At 32.8% G+C, this 12749-nt stretch overlaps 2 long non-coding RNA genes across 2 annotated transcripts; one reads left to right on the forward strand and one right to left on the reverse strand.

Annotated features, from left to right (window-relative positions):
* Nucleotides 1-4475: 4475 nt before the first annotated feature.
* Nucleotides 4476-8143, reverse strand: LOC134538754 (uncharacterized). Its single transcript, XR_010076209.1, has 4 exons — nucleotides 8094-8143; nucleotides 7152-7263; nucleotides 4994-5082; nucleotides 4476-4610 (listed from the first exon to the last, which is right to left on the reverse strand). It is a non-coding gene; the product is annotated as an uncharacterized LOC134538754 (long non-coding RNA).
* Nucleotides 8144-8192: 49 nt separating this feature from the next.
* Nucleotides 8193-12485, forward strand: LOC134539058 (uncharacterized). The gene is made up of 2 exons (XR_010076255.1): nucleotides 8193-8384; nucleotides 11848-12485. It is a non-coding gene; the product is annotated as an uncharacterized LOC134539058 (long non-coding RNA).
* The last annotated feature ends 264 nt before the right edge of the window (nucleotides 12486-12749 follow it).

Here is a 12749-nt window from a genome sequence, read left to right on the forward strand (position 1 = left end):
TTTTTAATGCCTAAATGGTTTGGTTGCAAAAACCTATTACGGCTCAGTCTCAGGCCGAATATGATATTTCCTTTTCTTCTGGATTAATCATTTCATCAATGTTTTGTTATGACGTTGTCACGTTAAACTATCGTCCGTAAACCGACTTTACAGACAACCAATTTTTTTGTTCATTGTAAATAAATATGGAGGTGTTGTTAAAAGGAAAGACCTTAAACAAGATAACGGTATTTATTTATAATTGTTTTTAGAAGAAAATACCTAATTGAAGAAACGTACTTCTTGGATTTGTATATTTTTCATTCCGCATAAAATCTAGGAAGTCTTTGTCTTCCACAAATATTCTCGGAACGCCCCATATTCCCTTGCAATTTTACGCAACTTGTAATTTTCAGGTAAGGACATGATAACTAATGGTCAGTTAGGTTAGGTTAGCTACATTATAAATACTTTAAAACATTGTGGACGGTTGATTTGGTTGGGATAGCTACATTAAAGATACTGTGAAATCATGTAAACGGTTTCCTATCGCTGGATAGCTACATATTAAAAAGTTATTTGCTAAGCAACCATAAAATGATTTTTAAAGTATTTTTAATGTAGCTATACTTACCTAATATAACCAACCACCCACTAAACAGTCTGTATGGCTTTTTTTATACTTGAGATAATAAACGCGCGCGTAAAAATAAAAAAATAAAAAAACATCCAGGGGTAGGCGCTCCCGATCGGCCAACTTCGGAAAGGCTCGGCATTTGCAGCCAGTTGCAGGAAGTAGCGGTGCTGCCGCTAGACTCTTGTCTCAAAGTTTGTTTACGATTCGTTGCCAAGGCTCATTTGTAATGGCGGCAATTTTTCTTTCGTATTTTGGTTTAGGACTTTAGGTTATTTGCGTGCTACTTGCTTATTGCTTCGTAGGTGGAAACTGGAAAATATCTGGCGTTTATTTATTCAATTATTAGTGGTCATATTTTCATTGAAGTAAGATTGTTAAATTGAGTATAAAATTACGTATTAAGTAAAATACAATGCCGCCACGTGTACGAAATTCTGTGTGCCTGGTTGCGATGATAAATTTGCTGTTAGACACCGCTTCCCAGTTTACGAAGAAACGGTATACAATGAATGGATAAAGAGAATAAACGTCGAGAAGCTGAAAACTCTCCACCCTCTTAATGCTGTAGATGTGATTGCAAACTTCAATAGTAATGCTAGCTTGTGACATAGGTGGCTTTAGCATAAATAGCTACTTAGGTCATTCTTCCACCAATGTTTATACGGTTAATACTGTGCACGGCCACAACAGCGCTGCAAATAGCGTTCTAGCTGTTATTCAGAGAGTGGCCTTTCTATCCCTCCCTCTCTTTTCTATGGTACATACATGTAAAGAAAATTGTAAAAAAAAAAAAGAATAAATAAATTATTATTTAGTTTGCAATATAAAACTTCTATGAGAACGCAAACATTTGCCTCTATAAGTTATCACTGCTCCTCTATCAAAGATAAAGCTAATGCAGATTTATGTGCTGAACAATGAATGCGTTCATTAAATCTTTTCATTGAAAATAAAACGGCAGACAATGAATAGCTACCTTAATAATATTCGAAGTTATTGATTTTAAAAAAGATATTGTGTAACAAAGCTTTCATTTAATAGTTTCTCAGAAACTTTCTCCTTTAAATTTTTTATTTTATTAATCATTCAAATTAAGAGAATAATTTTTATTTTAGTTGATTTTGTTTATAGTTTGATGGATTTACCATTGTATAAATATAAACAAATTTTATTGAATGACTTTCAAAGAGACACATAATTAATTACTTGAACTTGCAAAATATTTCATAACGAACGAAACCAAAGAACTTTACACCATGTGCTTTATTCATTTCGTTTAATAAATGTAGTTATTAATTTTGTTTGATATGAATACAAAATTTATCATGGATTGTAATAACTGAGAAACTTTGCTTGATATGTGAAGGAATTAGTAAAAACATATTTAAATTAAATTAAATTTTATTTATGAGTAGTATTAAAATAAATTCTAAAAACATTGAAGGCTGATTTTAAACCTTCCAAAAACGTATTGTAATATTAAAATATATACATTACTAGCTGACCCGGCAAACGTTGTTTTGCCATATAAATAATTTCGGGCTCATACTGGAATGCTAGACGCAGGAATGAATCAGATATAAATGCTCGATGTACCTGTTGTCGTTGTTGGTCATTTGTTCTTCGTCTATTGACTGTGAAACGGCGTGATTGTCGTTGTTCTAATCTTCTGACTTCATTGCGTTCAGCTCGTGTATCTTCCGGCTCTTCTTGATGCAATTGCGCCATTCTGACACGTGCATCAGTATTTTGTTGCTGGATTTGTTCTTCTGTTCTTTCGGATCTGCTATTTCGCAAGTTTCGAGCTTTACTTGTACTGCGGCTCAAATCAGCCCCTTTACGTTTTCTTGGCATTGCTCACTGTACAAAACATACATAAATAGAATTAATGAAATTATTTAATGATGAAAAATGTTAAAAGTATAATTAGGGCCAGGATTTTTTCCGCAGTTTTGAAATGATTTATAACAAAAATATAAGTTTTATGGAAAAAATTTTCAAACAAAAGTAAAAAATTAAATTTTATGAAAACATTCCCATCCCTACTCCGTGCTGTTTACTGGGTCAGAAGTGAGACCTGTAGACATCTGGCGGGGATAACTAATTAAATGACGATTGATCAGTTTTCGACCGGAGATAATTTTTTCATACAACCAATATTTCCATTGACATTTCAAAATAAAGATTCATAATGATTGATTTGTTGGAAACTATGAAAATCTTAATTGTTCAATTACATTGTTTTAATAAAATTAAATTAAAATTACATTTTTATAAGATCAACAACATTTTCGATATAAATAAAAAAAAGTATACTTACAACACAAAATCCGTTGTTATTGGAAGCTCGTGTCACGTGTTGAGTACTTTTGAGGTTATAAAATCACTTGATTAACTAATCGTGCAAAATACACTCAAAATTGATAATTTAATTATTATTGATAAAATAGGAATGATTAAAAGTTAATATGAGAGTTACACTGAAATAGCAAAATAATAGTTGTCAACGTTACTACTACACTTGATGCATAAACAATAATGATGGCCGACAACTGTGTAGGGAGTGAGAAAGAAAGGAGACCGGCTTCGTTCTCATCCCTACTCCGTGCTGTTTACTGGGTCAGAAGTGACACCTGTAGACATCTGGCGGGGATAACTAATTAAATGACGATTGATCAGTTTTCGACCGGAGAGGAAAAATGATTAAATTACTAAAATGGCTATTAAAAGATAAGGGTTGATCGTAGAAGGGTGAAAATTGAGGATTGTATGTATTTTTGTATGTTGTATCATAAAAAAATAGAAATTAAAAATTTTTTCTAAAAAATAAAATAAAAAAATTTAGGGGTGGACTACCCCTAACATTTAGGGGGATGAAAAATAGATGTTGGCCGATTCTCATAGATACCGGATAAGCACAAAAAATTTCATCAAAATCGGTCAAGCCGTTTCGGAGGAGTATGGCAATTTTTGATATTTAAAGTACTTGCAAAATTTCAACGGTGATGAGGACTGCACTAACAATGAAATAGCCGTTGCCATAGAGACGAATGAAGCATCAACAAAGCAACAGCCGTTGCCATGGTGATTTCCTACCAAAAACTGGAAATAAAAAAAAATTAGGGGTGGACTACCCCTAACATTTAGGGGGATGAAAAATAGATGTTGGCCGATTCTCATAGATACCGGATAAGCACAAAAAATTTCATCAAAATCGGTCAAGCCGTTTCGGAGGAGTATGGCAACGAAAACTGTGACACGAGAATTTTATATATAAGATAAACCATTACTGAGAGTATTTATCAAAATAAAATCTTTTGTATTATATGTTATATGTTTACTAGTCCTAATTCGTAAACACGATATAAAAACTAAGCAATAAATTTTTCAAAAAGGTTTCCTAAATATCTGTGAAATTTCCGCTTCCAAATTTTTGTAGCTTATCATCCAAAAAAATCAAATAATCTAACAATAATAGGCTTAATAATTTAACTAACTTTTAAGTTAGTGTAATTTATGAATATAACTTTTTCGTGTAATCTTCTCTTAATTTTTAATTTTTATTTCGTGTTTTTATGCCCTCAAATTTATTACGATGCATGTTCTTATTTAAATTTTTTTTACATTTAACATTTTTCCTTCTTTCATAATTGCTTGTTGTTTGTACTCATACGCCATTTTTATATTTTGAGTGTTTTTTACTGTACTATAATGCTTGTTTTACTGGATTGATAAAACACAAAAATATAAAAAAACAATATTATTTTCATTATTTTAATACATTTTATGTCTATGAGTTTATCAGTAAAATTTAAATACAACAGGGAAATATATATCGTATTAATGAATACACAACATATCAGGTAATAAAATAAATTTATTAAAGTTATTGAAGAGTTATAATGTACGATTCATAATCTTTCAATCTTCATGTCTTCAGTTCTTCGAAATGTTGTCAGTTGGTAAAGAAACGTGTTAATCCATGTACGAGAACCTAGAAAAATGAGAAACAATAAAGACCGAATCATACATCATACAGCTTTCGTTTCTGTTAAAACTTTTTTTTCAAATGTATTAAAATTTTATAAATTATAATTTAAAAATTTTCAACCAGTTACAAATTTTAATTCACAAAGAATTTCTAGATATAAAAATAAGAATTTTATTTTGTAAAAAAATAACAATATTGAACAGCCAAGCAGCAAAGTTAGAAGCCTAGATACACTACTTAAAAAAAATTAATGGTAATTGACAGAATAAATTTCATACAATGTGTAAACTGTAATATTTATGTTAGCTTCTGTTTGAAACGTTGGAATAGCAAGACAGTTTTACGGTGTTCTTGTGGTCTCACATACTATTTGACTGTGAACTCACCCAGAGATAATGACGTCTCCTTCACTTCTTGTCGCAGGCACAGGAGCATGTGTCGCACTTGCAGCCCGGCGCGCACTTGCAAGCCGGATCTGCAACACAACAAGTGTACAATAATATATAATAATATATGAAGTTAAACACCAATTCAAGTCAACGTAATCCTGTGTGTTAAAGGAACTAAAGAATAAATTTGTATAATAAAAACGATACATGATCAAGAGGAAATATTCCTATAATGTTTCCTTATTTTATTGTTATACCATTGTGATATAACGCATACCGAAATTAATGAGCAACCAACATCAAGGTCATTAGATATGTCAAAGAGTGAAGGTATGAAAACGAAGCATTTGCAGAACTATTTAGTGGAAAAAACGGGAGCACTGTGAGAAAATTCCACTAGTCTCCGACAACGTTCGCCACGTTTCCCACTCGAGGAAAACCCGGGTTTAGACGCCAAGAGGTTTCGAACCGGATCCCATTGGTGGGAAGAGTGCTCTGCACGCTTTGACCTTCGTATCCAGGTGTCTCTGTGAATGTGCGGTTATTTTATTTTATTTTTTACACAAACTTTCGAGAATAATTTTGGAAATTGAACCAATTTTATTAAAAGTTATAATTTTAATCTGCAACAAAATACTCTTTTTTTTTCCATCCATGCGTGATTCTACTATTTACAGCTCAACAGAGAACTCGGAGTAGTTTCTGGAAGTAAGAGCAACTTTTTAATAGGTTGTCAACATTTATGTTTACAATAAATTAATTCAATCATAGTAAAAATTATATAATTTTACAAAAAATTAATTCTTACACTCAAACTACAAACACATGAATTTAATGTTATGTATTCTAATATCTAAAAAAATTTGACGTAATTTACTATCGGTATATGTGCACGCATTTGTTGAAACTTTAGCATAACAGTGTAAAGATTTTGTTTTTAAAACCTAACAAATAATTCAGAAAAAATTATTTAATGAGTATTTTAATTAAAAAAGATGCTCAATCAATAATTAATCTAAAAAATAGCCTATAAAATGGTGACAATACTTGAATCACGCAAAATGTACACGGGTTTGTATAAAATGTATACGTGCATACTTCACTACCAGTTCGGACAATCGCTCGTAAAGTCGCTTCCGGGGATAAGTACGTGTAAGTACAAACTTCAACTATATTCTTAAATGGCTGTTCAGTGTTCACCCTGAAATGAGCCAATCCCAAAACCAGATAAACAAAGAATGTGCATACCGGAGGACTCACAAATTAATTGTGATTAATTGACTCACGCAGTCGTAGCGGGATGGAACCAATTAAAAATGTTAATTTATTAAACTGTATTTACAACATGGGTACCACGATGAAACCTTAAATCATAGTTTACTTTAAAGTATATCTGTCCCCGTGACTTCGTTCATGAGGAACGCATACAAAACAGGTTATCTATATGGAAAAAGTGGAGGGTTATTATTTATTAATATGCACCCTAATGTTCATGATGGATTAAATCTTAACAGTATATCAAATAAATGGTTTTACTTTCAGAAGCAAACACAAAAATTAGTGGATTGGCTTACTTGAAAACTACTACTACAAATAGCTGTACATGGTTGAAACTACTTTAGCTTTATTCTAAGTTATTACTATTTTGGAAAAAGACATCCCTTGTGCTGTATCAAATGTCATTGATAAAACATAAACTAAAGGCAAAATTAAATATTTTTAACTGAAATTTGTATTTATATATATATATTAATAAATATATTTCAATCCAATGACCCAGCAAGTTCCATTACAAAGTTCAAGTCCTTTTAAAATTATAAGTGAAGTTAAAACACCACACTACAGAAATTAACGCATCGTAAATAATTATCATTACACGTAATTGTAACCGTTTGAGATAGCACAATAAAAAAAGTCTAAATAAATTCTGAAGTTTCTATCTAGAAATTGTTTGAATTTTAAGTCAATATCATCGCATCTACTTTTTTTTTATTTGAAACATTCCGTTCAGACAGACAAAAAAAATTAATCGTTATATAGGTTAAGGAATCTAATTTTCTAAAATGAATACGACTGGATATGTAATATCATAAAAAATCACAAGCTGACAGAAATATATCTATTTTGTTTATTTCAAATGCGCTGTTCGTCTCACCAGTTCCACAGCACGGTTGAGGCATGGTGAATGCTTGTTGTCTCTCACGAAACAACCTGGAGTCGCTCTACGTCTGTCTGAGGTTCAGGCGGGTCTCTTATACTGCTCGTGGCTACAGTCACGGGACAAAAAACAAATACACCGTATCGAGGCCAAACACAGCTTCAGGGACTTTGTGATGCAAGCTCACTTGTTGCACATGGTTTCATTATCGAGCAAGGAGATTAAAATGAAAAGTGAACATAAATATATTCTTCAGCTTCCACTCTAGTTATTATGCACAGACTGACATATTGTATAATTGTGCTTTTACCGTACATTATATACTACTCAAATCATTAGTATTAATTGTGTATTCTTTCTCCTTATGAAGAAAATTGAATAATTTCTAATGAAAGGTGTACTTATGTTTGTATTGTATCAATTTAAATTTTTATAAAGTTGTTTTTGATCAATTATTGTCACATTTTTTATCATCACTATTCCGTAATTCCAATGAAACTAAATGAGTGTGAATATAATAACACTATAGTAGTTTCTAAGTTTTACTTTTGTAATTTAATGTAGAAATAATGACTATTTGTAGATAGAGTAATGTTGCATTGCATTGATATTTAATAACACACACACACATATATATGTGATTTAATTAATTATGTTTTTTTTTATTTGGCTGAAAATCTTTTTTTTTAAGACTCAGACAGATGCTATATTATTATAAATGGTTGATAAAGAAAAAAATAATTTGTCTCTAAACATTTTTATAAACAAATTAATACCAAATGCTTAAAGCGTTATTCATAATTATAAAAATAATCCTTAAATTTATAGCACGAAAATGTTTTGCGGACAAGAAGTAAATAATTAGTAATATTAAAAATAAACACTCTCTTCGAAAGGCCGATAATGTTATCGCAAAGCAGCTGGTTGCTGGTAACATACGGTGGCTTGTTATCAGGTACGCTGCACTCGTCACTTCTCTGCACTCGGCGCTAACATTGAGTAACGGCGCTAAGAAGCTGTGCAAAGCATCTTCGTCATTCCAGCGCTCTAGTGCCCGGGTAGGTGGGGAGGGGGTGATTTGCGCACGGCACGCCGTTACGCGCGCATGTTCGCACGGCCCGGTTGTATCTCCGGAGATATAAGGCGAGACGTTCCATTCCATTCCGTTACAGCTAGCCTGTCCGGACCTCCTCAGCGACATGCGTCCATCTTGCTGCGACCAGTCTGAAGGTGAGTGTCGTATCGCAAACGCAAGCGCGATCTTTCGGTATGGTGGTGGGAGAAATTGATCGGAAGTCTCATAGAACGGAAATGTGTAATAACGGTAACAGTTTTGTGTGGTTTGTTAGTGTTCATAAGCAAACATCGTGTGCTGCTTGAAAATTTAATAATTGAAACCGTTTTGCAAGTCACTTTCAATAATGGAACAAAGTTTTGAGAAATGTAAAATTTCCTACAAGTTAAATGACACAGATATAACAGATATAGGTATCATGTGAAGCCGTCTGTTGTCTAGCAGATGTTATAGTTTACAGGACATACAGAACATTGGCTGGAGTTAAATGTTTTTATTGTAAAATATGTTTAAAGAACTGTAGTTTATGGATGTGATGGTGTTAAACAAAGAACATTCTAATTCATACTTTTTAAAATTCTTCAAACTTTGTCAACACCATTTCCGCAATGTTTTTTGGGTGTCGCAATATGGCGCTGGTGAGGTTGAAAGTAACTTCAACTACGTCACAAAATTTTTTCACCTGACAATTCCTAGCTATGTGACTAAACCACCAGTATATGTTCACGTCTTTCTTTTACAATAATCTGCGCTCCTTTTTCTACACTGTAATGTTTTTTTTGTAAGTGAAACGGAAAAATTCATAAAATATTACAGATATTTGTAATTGTTTACGTTTCCATAAAAACTATTGTATCACTACAAAATAGTGTTTGCAGTAATACTGAATTCTTATTCTTAACCAGGCAATTATGATATTTGTTTTCCCAGTACCTCCAATAGTTAATGTTATTTGAAAACAATTTCCTAAAAAGCTTTCGAGCATTAACAATGCTCATTAATAAGCATTATAAAAGGAAAATTTGTATTTATATTAATATTCTAATATATTTTACATAGTTTAAATAAAATGACTGTATGAAAATCAATTAAAATAACAACTTTCCACTAATTCATTCAAGATGTAATACTACGGTATTTACAGGTTCACTGCAGCTGTTTTGATGCTCATTTGTTTTGTTTTTGTTTCGTTCCCCGGACTTCCGGCAGTGTTTTGTTTGGCGTGGTCACAAGCGTCAGCGGCCTCGGACGTTGCCATGACGACGCATTAAATCAACAAAGCTCCACCGTGTTCTAAACAAAAACATTATAATTGGGCGCTTCTAATAAAGACGCTTAACGTCGACGTTTTGATTGGTTGGCTTGTACCGACAATGTAGAATTTAAATATAGAAAAAAAAAGGGAATTTTGACGCCGGGAAGATAAGGTGTTTCGGTGATAATTCCGTGAGGAATTCGGCTGTTTGTAGCTGATCGGCGTTGTGGTTAACTACGAAGTTGTGGTTGATCGCGAGAAAAAAATTCCTCCGTACGTCGGCAAATGAAGACAACGCGCGGTGACAAATAATCCGCGAAATATAAGGTTGAGAAGTTCCCTTGTACCAGGATTCAGGTATGGCCGGCTGCACAAATATTTAGTGACGTTAACGCCGTACGTCGATAACTCCGTCCCAGCGAACATTATTAATATCTCGCACGTAATTAAAGTTTGGCGTGTTTTCATTAATTTTATTGGATTTAACGAACTATATCAACAAACTGTAACACACAGGCCCAGTGGTCCTAGGAGTCAGGATTCTCGTGTCTGACTAACTGGATGCAAATAATAAACCAATTTGAATAGACTATCGAAAATTGATGAACTATTACCCATGTGCCTACCGTAACGAATTATAGATTTGGAAATAATTATTTTATTTTGTTCCTATTCGAGAAATCTGTTATGGAATTCATGTATATTACACTTGTCAAGTATTCTATAAAAATAAATGTTTCTATTTTATTGTTATGACTAAGTACCATTTGGGGTTTCTACTAATGATCACTTGGTTATATTATCCATAACATAAGGCGCCCAATTCCATTATATTATTCACTGTTTATTATTATATATTTGTTTTTTATTGTATGCTCATGATAGTTCACAGAGAACTCTTTGGCTCACACACACTGTGGGGCATGTTATAATATAAGCTTACAACACTAATTTGTCACACACAACGTGTGGCGTTAGTTTACAGAGCTTATTTGGCTACTACAACGTGGGCCCGTATCGTTACAAAGAATACTCTATATTATCTCGAAAAACGTACTTTATATTTGAAAATATAACCATAGCCATGTGTTGTACAAATGAACAAAATATATTTCTTGTAGTATTACAAACAATTTCTTGGAAACTGGTGTCCAAAGGAATTTTTATTAAAATTACAGAAATTGTTTACTGGGTATACACCTCGAGATTGGCAAACATGTGTCGAACCCGTTGCTTGAAATATTTCACCAAATATCCCACAGCAGTGAAAAATAATACAAGTACATATGTAAAATTATTACTAGGTTGCCAGGCAATGAGGTAATACAGCCAAAGTTCCCTATATATTGTAAAATAATGTCTTATTTTCTTTAAGTTCAATTTTAAGTCGTAATAACAGTTTACTACTTACTAAAACCACATGAACATGATATGTATTAATGTTAGCAGACAGTTGACTTGAACCCATTTTTGGCCATTTTGTGCACTAGTCTTATTTCTTAGCAGATTAGATTTGTTATGTGTCTCCGATCGTATTATACCATTAACACTGCTTCCTAAAAAGAATAGGATCACGCATCCATAAATATCTATAGCATCTTTCAAATTATTCTTTTGTTAATTATTTTGTAAATAGAGGTAGTGAGTAAAAAAATACTTGAAATTTTAGAACTTATGTTTGAAGCTCGGTCACATATGCCGATTTAGTAATTTTATATTCTTGTCATTACTACTATTAATTAAATAAAAACAATTTCCTTAAATTTTCTTCCGTAAGCTCTTTGAATTTGTAGTTGGCTCACAACTAAATCTCAAGATATTTACTTATCGATATTTTCTGATCTGTAGAAATTCAAGCAAGCAATCTTAAGTATGAACACGTACTGAAACTTATTACTGCATGATGTGTGACAGGCACGCAAATCTGTGAGATTCGTAATGGAGCCCCACAGAAAATCGCACAGGAGCCCACGCGGCCCCAGAGTTTCACTCATGGGTCTTAACCGACACAAGACATCGCTAGGTAGTGGCTTGTATGTTTTATACTGCCTAGACTTTGGCATATATGCATGCAATAAACAGGAAACTTTCAAATATAATAAATTTTTTCCATAAAACGTTTACCAACCCCTTTTCACAGACACGATTTTGCAAGAGTAAAGCAAGACCCATTCAAAAAGGCGCTTCGGCATATACGCCCATGGTGTGTGAGACATAGCCTTTATAAAACCTATTGTGTAATACTAGCGTCATATTTAAATATTTTTTTTAGTTTATTTAAAAATTGTTAAATTATGTATTAATTAAAAAATAGTAGTTAGTGTGCTGACATATTCGTTGATTTCTTGTCCTGTATGTTTCAGGCACTAGCTGCAAACAGATAAGTGGTAGAGGATCTTCTCCCAGAAACTGCTGTTCTTCTGGTGGCTCATGCAACTGTTGCTCATCAAGTCGTGATAACAAATGTTGCTCAACCGACCGCTCTTGCAAATGTTGCTCACGTAGCCATTCTAACAGTTGTTGCTCGCCTGGTTGCACCTGCAGTTGTTGCTCTACAGGTCGAGCCAACAACTGTTGTTCATCAAGTCGCGATATCAACTGTGGCTCACCCAATCATTCTTGCAGATGTTGCTCACGTGTCCGTAGTAACAACTGTTGCTCACCTGGTTGCACCTGCAGTTGTTGTTCTCAAGGTCGAGGCAACAACTGCTGCTCACCTCCATCTTCTTGCAGATGTTGATTACCTACTCGTGGTAGCAACTGTGGATGACATCATTGTTCTAGCTACCCACGTCAATATTAAAACCACAAAATGCTTTAACTATTTCCTTTAAATGTCAATAATATAAGTAAAAGACGTAGAGCAAAATTGTAATAATATGTAATTTTTATACAAAATTTATTGTTGTTTAAGAATAACATTTATAAAAATTGTACGTTATTAATTAAAAATGTTGGGAAAATGTACAATCGGTATGAAAAAAATACTACCAAAATAAAATTTTGAGTGATTCAAAATATGCAAATATTCTAACAACTGTGCTAAGATACAAACAGTAAAAATATACCATTGACTTAATCCTAGTTCAAACCATTAATTATAGAAGACTTAGAAAGGAAATATTAGTACTACTACACAATATTTTCTTTATTAAAGCATACAAAATTGTCAATTTAAAACAAATTACGGTTAAATTATTTCTGAGTGTATTTTATCCATTCAGTTTTATGGGCGAAGTACCTACATACCAGTACTAATGCAACC

The sequence above is a fragment of the Bacillus rossius genome, chromosome 14, assembly GCF_032445375.1.
Source record: "Bacillus rossius redtenbacheri isolate Brsri chromosome 14, Brsri_v3, whole genome shotgun sequence".
In the NCBI taxonomy this organism is placed as follows: domain Eukaryota; kingdom Metazoa; phylum Arthropoda; class Insecta; order Phasmatodea; family Bacillidae; genus Bacillus; species Bacillus rossius.